Source organism: Odontesthes bonariensis, chromosome 10 (assembly GCF_027942865.1).
Source record: "Odontesthes bonariensis isolate fOdoBon6 chromosome 10, fOdoBon6.hap1, whole genome shotgun sequence".
Lineage (NCBI taxonomy): Eukaryota > Metazoa > Chordata > Actinopteri > Atheriniformes > Atherinopsidae > Odontesthes > Odontesthes bonariensis.
Window position 1 is genome coordinate 30,081,647 of NC_134515.1, and position 11,558 is coordinate 30,093,204.

The 11,558-nt window shown below is 44.5% G+C and overlaps 1 long non-coding RNA gene across 1 annotated transcript; it reads right to left on the reverse strand.

The window, feature by feature from the left end:
* Positions 1-9,136: 9,136 nt before the first annotated feature.
* On the reverse strand, positions 9,137-10,256 carry LOC142390370 (uncharacterized). The gene is made up of 3 exons (XR_012770454.1): positions 10,224-10,256; positions 9,560-9,706; positions 9,137-9,349 (listed from the first exon to the last, which is right to left on the reverse strand). It is a non-coding gene; the product is annotated as an uncharacterized LOC142390370 (long non-coding RNA).
* Between the last annotated feature and the right edge of the window lie 1,302 nt (positions 10,257-11,558).

The window sequence follows — 11,558 nt, forward strand, 5'->3', positions numbered from 1 at the left end:
TTTATTTGGCCTATTCATTTACATTGCTCCATAGCAACCACCATAACAACGATACAAAATGTTTTATTGTTACGTTTTTTTCAAGGAGATACTAAAATCTTTGGCAAAACTAATAAACAAAAGATCGTCTACATTCTCTGAACGAATATTATGAAAATATTATGCAGTTTTTGCTTGAAATGCCATCGAAATGCATACAAATGCTTTCTTAAAATGTTATGTTTTGCACAGAAAAAAAGGTCGACAGTCGGCCATTTTCTTTTTTTAGCTGAAGGAAACTTGATAGTCACGTGACCTGGTTGCTATGGAGCAATGCAAATGAATAGGCCAAATAAAGCGTGGTATTGTCACAATTTTAGGGGCCAAATTGTGACAATACCACGTTTTCCCTTGTTGACCAACGTAACTATCACACGTTTTTCTGTGAGAATGGGTTGGTCCTTTGGCACAGCTCAGCCTTTTCTCCCTGTTTCCCTTCCTTAAAGGAGAATTCCAGCTGTTTTACAAACATATCCCATCTGTTGGAGACCAAGGAAAGTTTGCCAAAGGGAAAAACGCGAGAAATTTTCCTGCAAAGTTTTCCAAATGCGCTGATTTCCATGAAAGCGGGCTCTATCGGGCAAGCTTTTAACCTTTCCTGAGGCTCTTAACGTGTATCAAAATACTTTTCACCGAATTGGCCGTGGTGTCAGTAGCAATACAATTCAACCCTGGGGCTAACCATACCGTTAGCTAGCACAGACATGATACATTTTGAGATTTCAAAAACAGCGCACTTACCTTTCTCAGCTTCCGTGTTCCACAGGTGTGCCTTCCAAGGCTATGAAAGCGGACTACGATCGTTACATATTCTTCCCCCGGAAAGCAATGTTCACGATCAATGGCTTTTATTTATTTTTAACAGCATCCCCGGTACATCCCTGGTACGGAGTAGTTTCACAAACCTTGCACGATTCCGAGCAGCTCATTAGATGGTCAGTTCCGACAGACACAGACACAGACTGCAGCGAGCTGTGCGCTCCGCTGAGAAGGTGATCGGCTGCACGTCTCCAGGACTATGGGGCGAGCAGGTCGGATCACAGCTGACCCTTCATGGACTATTTGCTCCACTCCCCTCGGGCAGGAAGCTTCGGTCCATTCGGACCAGAACCTCCCGTCACATAAACAGTTTTTCCCCTTTGCAGTTGGACTTATGAACACTTAATAATCACCTCGTAACCCGCCCCAGTCACTTTACCATCATTAAAATTGCACTAATGAAGCTGCACTTTTGTTGCTCTGTATATTGGATACTCTGTATTGTTGTACACACCTTGTACATTTTATATTCATATATTTTTATTCTTTATTTTTTATTATTATATCCTATGTTACATGTTTGCACCTTACGCCGCAGCAAATTCCTAGTTAGTAAACACTGCTCACTAACAATGGCAATAAAATGAATTCTGATTCTGATGAGCTTTCTTTCCATTCAGTGTATTACTCTATAGCTCTGTTTTCAGTGAGCGCAAGGGCAGCCAATCAAGCAACGGCAACCAAATAGCGCCAACACCTACCTGCATTTCATAATGAGGTTGCCAGATAAGCTCTGAAACGACGCCAATAAGGGAAAAAGACGCATTCTAAACCCAGCATAGTAACATAGCTGTTTCAGAGAGCCTTTTAGGGAGGTTCTGAGCCATTACAGACCCAACCAATTTTTTTTGGGCTACATATCACATCACAGAACAAGGATTAATGCCCCATTCAACCATTCTCTATCACCTTTAACGATTCGGTTCTTTGTCGGTTCCCTTATCGATTTTCATTTGGACCGGGCGAATACACCGGCCGCGACAAGGCGTCAGCGAGCGACAAAGAATCGCTTCACTCGCAGCGAGTCTAGCAATTCAAGGCGACTATGACATAGAAATCGAATTTTCCCAGCTATTTTTACTTAAAGGGGCCGCACGCTTTTCTACATGGCCCGTGATCAATAAAGAAATAAGCTCACACAAAATATTCATGTACTAATGTTGAACGTGATGGACGATGGGACATTGAAGTACCGAAGTGTGATGTTAAAACAATTAGCCGATCGTCTTGATTGAGCGATTCATTAAATAGATAACATAAATAGAGAGATGAACGTAGGCCATCTGTATTTCTTTTATTAATTGCGGCTTTGGACGGAAGGACACTGCAGACACAAGATCATCAACTTTAAAATAAAGCATGCATGGGGCTTGACCTATTGATGCTGCTGAAATAAATTCCATTGGTCAGAGAGGTGGACTGGAGAGCAAAAAAACATTCCCGCTTCAAAACAAAAACAAAACGTAACAATTTTCATTTGCTCTCTACTTCACCCGTCTGACCAGTAAAATACATTCCCGCCTCAAAACAAGTGAAGATAGGTTCTATAAATACCGTCGCTTATCAGGTTTTCTCATCCTGTGAAGATGGATGATCTGGATATCGCTATTTGCTGCGCTGTGCTGCTTTTGGACAGACGTCGTCGCCGCCGGGTGTGGGTGCACCCCCTCTTCGCTGGCCGTGAACAGCATAGGGAGTTCCACCGCCTCGTTCAAGAGCTGCGTCTGAATGGCGAGAGGTTCCAGCGCTACTTCAGACTGGACCGGGACCAGTTCGATGTCTTGCTGGCGAAGATTGGCCCGGTGATCACGATGCAGCGGACGAATTACAGGCAGCCCATTCCACCTGCTGAGCGTCTGGCCATCTGCCTGCGCTTCTTGGCTACCGGAGACTCCTTCTGCACCATAGCGGACAGCTACCGTGTGGGCGCAAGCACGGTGGAACTTCCCAAATTGCGTGGGGTCCATTGATGGGAAACACGTAGTGATCAAGGCGCCGAACAAGTCTGGGTCGCTTTACTACAACAACAAGCACAACTACTCCATTGTCCTCCTTGCTGTTGTGGACGCCGAGTACCGGTTCCGTGTGGTGGATGTGGGGGGTTATGGCAGGACGAGTGACGGTGGCGTTCTAGCCAACTCGATCTTTGGCCAGATGATGCGCGACGGGGCACTGGGACTGCCAGAGGATGCGGTGCTGCCAGGAGTGGAGAGGATTGGGACGCAGCCATACGCCTTCGTGGGGGATGAGGCATTTCCACTCCGGCGCAACCTCATGCGGCCTTTCCCGGGGAGGCAAGTTGGCAGCCACAGGGTGTTTAACTACAGGCTCTCCCGTGCAAGGCTGATCGTTGAGAATACATTTGGTATTCTCACAACCCAGTGGCGTTTGTACAGAGGAGTCATTGGGGTCAGTCCTGCAAACGCCGAGACCTGTGTGAAGGCAACCTGTGTGCTGCACAATTTCTTGCGGCGCAACATCACCAGGAGGCAGCCACAAACTGGACTGTCCACCTCGGGAGACACCGATCCCTCTGGCTTCTTTCCATTTCGTCGAGTGGGCAGCAACAATGCGACTCGCGAGGCCATCCGGACACGGGAGAAATTCGTTGACTACTTCTCCAACGAAGGAGCAGTTTCATGGCAGCCTACTACGTGATGTCCAGCATCCAGCACCAAACGGCTCTTTTCAGAGCCACCAAATGCCGAAAAAAGCAATATTTCCATCAAATTCAATAATATAACCCACCAGTGTTGCGATAGCCAACTGTGATCACCTCTTCTTAATTTAATTCTTAATTTAATTTATTTATTACTATTTTTAGTCTTTTTCTTATTTGTATGATGCTGCTAACACTGCACTACCTCTGGGTTTTTAAATTAAAATTTTTTTTAAGCCCTTTTACTAACGCATTTATTTAGACAGGAATATCTCTATTTTTATATAACATCCATATTTTATTACCCCCCTTATATAGTTTTAACTTCCTGATTATGTGTCTGTATGTATGTCTACTTTTTGCACAAGCTGTGTGTATGTTGCTGCTGCGACGCATGAATTTCCCCACTGTGGGATAATAATAAAGGGCATACTGTGGAGTCGGCCGTTATCTGACGCAAGGCAAACTGTGCCTCAGTATGAGCGAACCAGGCAGAAGAAGACGATTCCCAGAATTCGGGAAGCTTGAGAGACACAGCGTTTGCGGTCATGGCGATCTGGATACGTCCAGTAAACAAACGTCGGGGTCACCAGTGTGGAAGTTGCCTTTAGGCGAAAAGATGAGCCGAAAACTTCTCACATTAAGACTCTGTGAGTCGCGTTTATTAACTGACTAAAACTCACAGTTCCAACTGACAAAAACTGACAGTTCCAACTGACAGCTCGCGCATCAACAGAACAGCTGGTATCATGAAACGTCACCGGATCTCTTAAAGAGACCGCAACTATTAAATGCATCATAACATTAAAGACGATGAACCAACAACATAACAGATAACAGAACACATATAAGAAAGTGAATTATGCCGTCAGTGTTGAGAGCACTACAATACTTACTTACTTATCACTTTGCCTACATTGTTATTACACATCACATAGAAAACCTGGCATTTTAGTCTTTAAGTGTGGTGAAGTTTAAAATTAGGCTTTTGTTGTCTGCCACAAGGTAATTTAAAAGCATTACCTCACATACTTTTGCATGTGTTTAACAAGATCTTTCATAACCTTTGTAACCTTTGCCTTGACTTGACTGGATGCTGACACAGTGAAACTGAATATAGGATAGTCACAAAACTGCATTGCTGCATTGTACTCATATAGGCCTATCTTATACAAAAAACACACACTGATACGTTTTTATATACAACTATATAATACTTTATTACATATCAACAAGTGTTAAATGCAAGAAAAAAATGACAATACTCTGGCTAGCAGAAAGGCTGACTCAGGGAACCTCTGAGCTAAACATAAGTACAGGGAAAGCCCTGTAGCAACCATAAGCTGAGGGAGAGGTACCCCGTACCAAGGTGTAGCTGACAGTAAGCTTATTTACCCTCGCAGTGCTAACACCCCTCACAGTGTTGTCAGCTGCACCCCGGCCCTCTCACCCCAGGGATCCTCCCTCTGCTGTGCCTCAAACACAAGTCTGTGGATTTCGAGTTTCAGTTGCTGCCTGGTGGGGACAGACAATGTTTTGAACTCCACCACCAGGCTCCTGAAAATCAGTGAGTCTGCATCCTCTGGAGGTGGCGGGGGAGGGGGGGCTGGACCGGCTGCAGGGGCCGGTTACTTATCTTTTCCAGGACCTTCAGCAGACTGTCCTGGACCTCAGCCTGGGTTTTCTGCCTCTTCTTTGCCCCTCCGCTAGAACTCGACTGACCCTGGGACTGAGCCTGCGTCTGAGCCTGCTCCTGCTCCTCATCATCTTCCTCATCATCCTCCTCCTGTTCCTCTACCTGTTCCTCCTGGCTAGGCCCGGCCATGGCACAGAGATTAGAGGAGGTGGGACGCTCCTCCATAAAAGGGTCGAGAAAACCCATAATCTCAGCAAACTGCCATGGCCGGGCCCCACCTGCTGCAGACCCGCTCCTTTTCTGCTCTCTCTGTTTCTGTCTATCCCTTCTGTAACAGTCCCTGAGATTCTTCCATTTTCTTTTGCATTCTTCAGCTATTAAACATGTAATACAAAGAACATACAGACCAGAATAGAACATCAATATAGTGTTAAGTATATATTCATATAGTATTAATCAACCAACATACAGTATGAAGTGAGCCCCCTACCTCCCAAGAGCCACCATCTCAGTGATCCAATTTGTTATATCACGCACCCAATACAATCCGATAAGATTGCTTTTACAAAAAATGTAGGGCGCATGTTAGGCTATTGTAATATCGCCATGCTATTGTTTTCTCTCCCATTATTTCTCTCCTATGCACAGTACATAACCGTACCATCTATGATCAATAGGCTACACTTATTTTTCATTCTTAACTTATTCTCAACCTATTCTGTTCAACAGTGATGAAAGGCGGGGAAGATCAGACACTGTGGGACTACATGAACTTGTGGGTGCACTAAAACTGATAGCAACGAAACTTGCGCTAACTTTTACTTCCATGATAAGCAACCTTGCTTATCATGGAAGTAAAAGTTAGCGCAAGTTTTGTTGCTATCGAAGTCAAATCCGCAAAGCAACCCACAACATCTTAAAGTTCCCATGGCATGGTATAGTAGCGGCACTTTAAATGGGCTTTCGGAGGCTTCAGGATGTTGTACCCCCAGGCGTTCTCAAAATTCACCCGGAAAATGCAGATTTGGCCTCTTAGAAGAAAGCAGCATTTCAGGGCTCTCTCCAGTGCCCTGTTTTCCTAATGAGAAGCAAGGAGGAGCGCGAGGGGTGTGTCATGGCTGAATGGGGGCGTGTCTGATCCTCTGTTTTGGCTCTGCGCATGTTAGCTGCCTGCTAATAGGAAAAAAAAAAAAAAAAAAATAGAAATGGCAGGTGAGTAAACCATTGTGCGTTCGCCTTCGACCCGGAATCGGACCCTGAAGCCGAGGCGCAGGCAGTTCAGCAACAAACTGCAGATCAGCAGCGCCTTCAGCAAAACGTCTCAGAATGGTGAGTTTGAAATGTTATGTCTGGAAACGTTTATGGTTAGGTCGGTCCGAACCACTGAGGTGCGCAGATATAGCAGTCGCTTAGCCTAATTAGAGCAGAAATTGTAGTCACTACATCAGAACTACCTAAAATATTATTTTTGCTTACAAAACGTATAAGTTCCTAGCCTGGGAATTCCCATGCTGCTTTGCGCTCGATTTCATTCTCACTGCAAAATCAGCCTGGAAACCACCGCCCTTATTTTTGCTAGAGTTTGGGAACCAATCACAGAACGGGGGGGGGACTTACCGGCAAGGGATGCACTAGCGTCATCTCTCCCTTTTCTTTTCTTTCTTTTGTCAGCGCCAGAATCATGTGGTCTTTTACTTGACATTCTAAATCTTCTTCACTGTTAACGTGCATAACTCGGAAAACGTCAGGTAGGAGGATGCTCCACCACCTTCGATGCGGTAACTTTGAAGACTGTACCATTTCAGGAAGGGGGGGGGGGGGGGGGGTTGTTATAGATAAGGTAAACACATCTAATTTGCCCGAATCGAGTAGGGCACAGAATTAAGAAAAACGGTGGGCCTGTTCATGACTAATTTATATAATTTCTTTCGTGTAATAATATAATAACTATCATGACATTTTTTTACAACCTTAATTTTGGGGGCCCCCGCCAGGTACTTGGGGCCCTACGCACTCTGCGTACTCTGCGTATCCGGAGCGGCGGGCCTGTCCAGCCAAGTAGCCCACCCAAAGTTTTTCCGATATTGGCTGAACATCAGCTGAGTTACCGAGTTGTCCCGAATAGCTTAGTACAAGCGCTAACGGATCCTGGCAGTATCTCCAAAATTACCACACTAAAATCACATGTCATGACACCAAACTTCTACAGTTGTACAAATACGGTCTGTACTCACAAAACGATGCATTTGGAAGTTTGTACATAGTCCAGGAGTTTATTATTATCATCAACACAAGCCTGATAGCTTTTCTGCTGCTAAAGCTTCGTTGACGTCACTTCTGGGAGCTTGGAGCTTCAAAGTAAGATGAGGGTTGATCTACTACTGTAGACAACAAAGCAAGGCTGCTCAATTTCTCCATTATTAAAATAAATTCACAACTCTACAACATAAAAAATCATGTAGAATATAGCATATAGGCCTACTTTGTTGTTAATTTAAGTAGCTTAGAGCGCAAGTTTACTTTTATTTTCCATTTTTTCTTCTTCCTCGTCGAATTTCTGTCGTCATCTGGTATAAGTGATACAATTGGCTATGAATCGCGCGCAAAGCAGCATGGGAAGAACCTGACGTCATTTGATAGACATTCGTAGCGCCCAATAAACGGCTCTAGGCATTCGTAAACCACGCCTCAAATACGAGAAAATGCACACCTAGTTCCCAGACCACCATCTCATCGAGATTGTGGACGCGTCAGCCAGGCTAATAAGTTCCCGACTTATTTTGTAATGTGGGCACGTATTTGCAGTGCTAACATTAGTGAGTATGGCTGCTGGCATCTCCAGTCTCTACACCAAGTAACTTTCTCAATGTCGCCTTGCATTGTACAACAGTAATACTGCCAAAGTATTTCCCATAGTACACATTGCCAACATGTTATGAAAAACAACTGTAATAAACGCCGGCGGTGGGTAATTTCATGAAAATTGCAATTGTAATTACCCCCACAAACCATGTCCTGTTTGGCAAATGAATCTCCACCCAGTGTTGACATAAGGGGAGCGATTTATAACCAAGTTTTCTTGACAAAAAGGTTTACATGCTATAATATACAAAAAAAACATACCTCATCATATCCTGACCAGGTGCTGGATCCAAAGTGTAACTACACGAAGTGAAACTTATGCTACAGATTTCTGTGTACACCTTTTTAGTAGCCCGTCTTCACTGGGAACAGCCAGCTGTGCGTTGCCCATGTAGTTATACAGTAGCCTATGGTATGCAAAAAACATGATAGTATTCTGACCAGCATGTAATTATTCTCCATGCTCACCTGTTAACTCATTTACTTGCCACTAAAGATGTTTCATTGTTACATTTGCCGGCATTACCTGAAAACAGAATATCATTACACTGCCTTTTTTTTTTTAATAATAGGTGTCAATGTGGAATTTGCGAGATAATGCCCACAGAAAGGGAGAATAGATGCTGCATGGAGATCCCTCAGGTAACACTGTAAACATTTGGATCCACCTGTTCCTGAAATGACACTTACCATGTCTAGTTCTAATCTTTATTTGGTCTTAGCACTACTAGGAGAAGTGGCAGAAGAGCCAGCATGTATGCTGGATCATCCAGGGGGTTTAGCCGGTCTGTCTCAATGTATATTCGCTACAAACCGCTGGGCGAGTCTACAGGCACCATTGTGGCAGTTTACGCCTGAGAAGAACGCATCGGTAAGCGCTGTAAAATAATCACTCATAGCCACATACATAGAGTTTACAGTACACCCACCCAATAGAGCCTGATAATTCAACTATGCAGACAGTATGAAGAGTTTTTGTATATTTATTTACAAGACATTATTAAAACACAATCAAGAATAATCCATAGGAATATGTAAATATGTACAACATAGCAATAACAGAAGAACAACAACATTCTCTGCAAGTGTCGTTTTTTTCTATATGTTCTTCCAGGCGCTTCAGGTATTTGGCCTACAGGCAGTTCGTGGCGTGGTGCTGGGGCTTTTTGGGTCGCCGGATCAGAGTGGTCATTCCTGCCTGTGTGGTCCTGCGTATCCGTGCCGAGTATCCCGATGATGAAGGACACTGCACCGGGTTTAGACTGCCTCGCGTGTGAAAAATTAGGTCCATCAGGACATCCACATACTCTTTTCACACAGAACATTCATACACACTGTACACGCACAACATTTGTATATTTCAGTTAGTCATTTGTACATTTCAATGTTTATTTATATATTTAGATTTGTTCTATATATATTTATGTTTGTTTAGATTTCTATTTCTCACATTTTTTGTATTCCTATTTGTTGGAATTAACCTCAGTAAATTTGATAAAGGCAAAAGTAGTTGGACTTGAATTCTTGAACTTTTGAGGTCTTACCAAAGGTTGGCTTAGTCATTTGACGTTTGACTGCACTCTCCCTTCTTGGATTTGGGAAAGGAGATTTTGAAGAGAGGTACACCGTCTGCTGTCTGGGCCTGTGGTCGGTTTGCATTTTCATTAAAGTGGATCGCTGCCAAGTACAGTCTGAAAGTACAAGAAACAATGTGTAAACGGTGTTTCCCACAGAATTTTCATTTGTCATGGTGGTGGGGGTTAGCTGGTAGAGACACATGCATCATTATGGGAGAGCATATGAAAAGCTCTTTTCCAAAATGCTATAAAAGCTATTCTCATTACTTTTTTTAAATCTGATTTCAAGCATCAGGAAAAGTGTTATTAGCTGAGATTTACATAACATGTTGAAACATTTAAATGCTGCTTTTAATGGTAGTAACAAATAAAACAACATTTTTGAAAGAAGGTATAAAACATTTTGGAAAAAGCTTTTCATATATTGTGAAGTTTCATAGGAACTATGATCTGAAAACCCCCTAAAAGTATACATTTTTTGGTAAATCAAATAGGAATTACATTTACAAGACAATCTTTTCAGGGGACCTGGTCTAGGTGTTTTGTGCCTTATAGTGCTGGAAAAACCCGGCTCAATTATGACATTTCAGACAACAAAAACTTTCAACAACTACAAGGTAAAACATTTCACCTGCAAAGCATTCCAATATAGAGAAAGACAACATTCTTCGGTGTGGCTGCAGTCCTAGTGACAATGGGCTCAGTCTGGCAGGCAGCATCCCTGGTCCGGGATGTCTGGACGTGAGCGCTTGATGTGCTGGCCAGTGAAAGTGAACCTGGTGCAGACAGAGAGCACACATCTCATGGTTCAAAAGCCAAGCATTACACTCGTGATAAACTGACGTGTCACGACAGATTTGAAGTCAAAACTGTGTTCGAATTGACAGATACATAAGGCCGATTTCAGACCAGAGCGTGGCGTGGCGGCAGCGAAACGACGGCAGTGAAACGACGGCAGTCTTAAGGCGGTAGCATGGTTGCCGCGTCTGTCACGGCGGTGGTGGACCGTGACGTCAAAATGACGTTTCAGGCCTGGCGCTTCCCTTAAAAAGACGGCGCTGCGCGTTGTCGTGCACCAGTCGATTTTTGTAACTTGGCGGCGCCGAGCACAACGAACCGGATGGACCGATGTGAGACCGGCTCAGTGAGGAGGTGCGTTTGTACAGGCAGCTGTACGAAACTGCAGTGAAACAGCACAGGGAGCACGTATGAGCTCACAGAGATTGGCAGAACTTTGGGGAAAGAGGGAGAGTTCTGTAAGAATGTGTGGAAGAAGCTACGGGACAGATACGTGAAGGCAAAGAAGAGGGCAGAGACTCTGTTGATGCCGGGGGCTTCAAACCTTCACCTCTTTTAACTGAATTAAAAAATTAAAATGATCCGAAAACTGCAGCAGTATCATTAATTACAGTATTCCTGCTCTTGACGGCGGCATTGTTTTCTTCTCCACTTTTGTGGTTGTAGAGTAGAGGTAACCTTCACGTAGCAGCACCACCTCTGTGACTGAGAAAATTGCAACTACTGGCGCGCAACGACTTGCGCCACTATATAGGGTCCTATGGAGGGCACGAACTCGTGACGTCATCAACACCGCTCGCGCGAGCAGACGCGGCAACCATGCTAGAGCCTTTACGCCGGTTATCAGGCGGTGTGTTCAACTTGGCTTTTCACACCGGACAGTCCGCGGCCGCGGTAGTTCTGCTCCAGCCCTGTCTGCATTCCCCATTCATTTCAACAGGACACCGCCGGCCGCCGCCGGCCAAATTCCGCTCGAGTTCTATTTTCCAAAAGCAGCGCGGGACGGAGGCGTCTCCGCACCACTACCGCCCGACTACCGCCGCGTCGGTGTGCAAGGACAGATCTGTTTCCATGTATTTTCACCTCCGCCGGTGAAAATCGCTTCCGTTCCGCCACGCTTTGCCGCCCTGGTCTGAAATGGCCCTTATGGTGTATGTTCGAGGGTAGT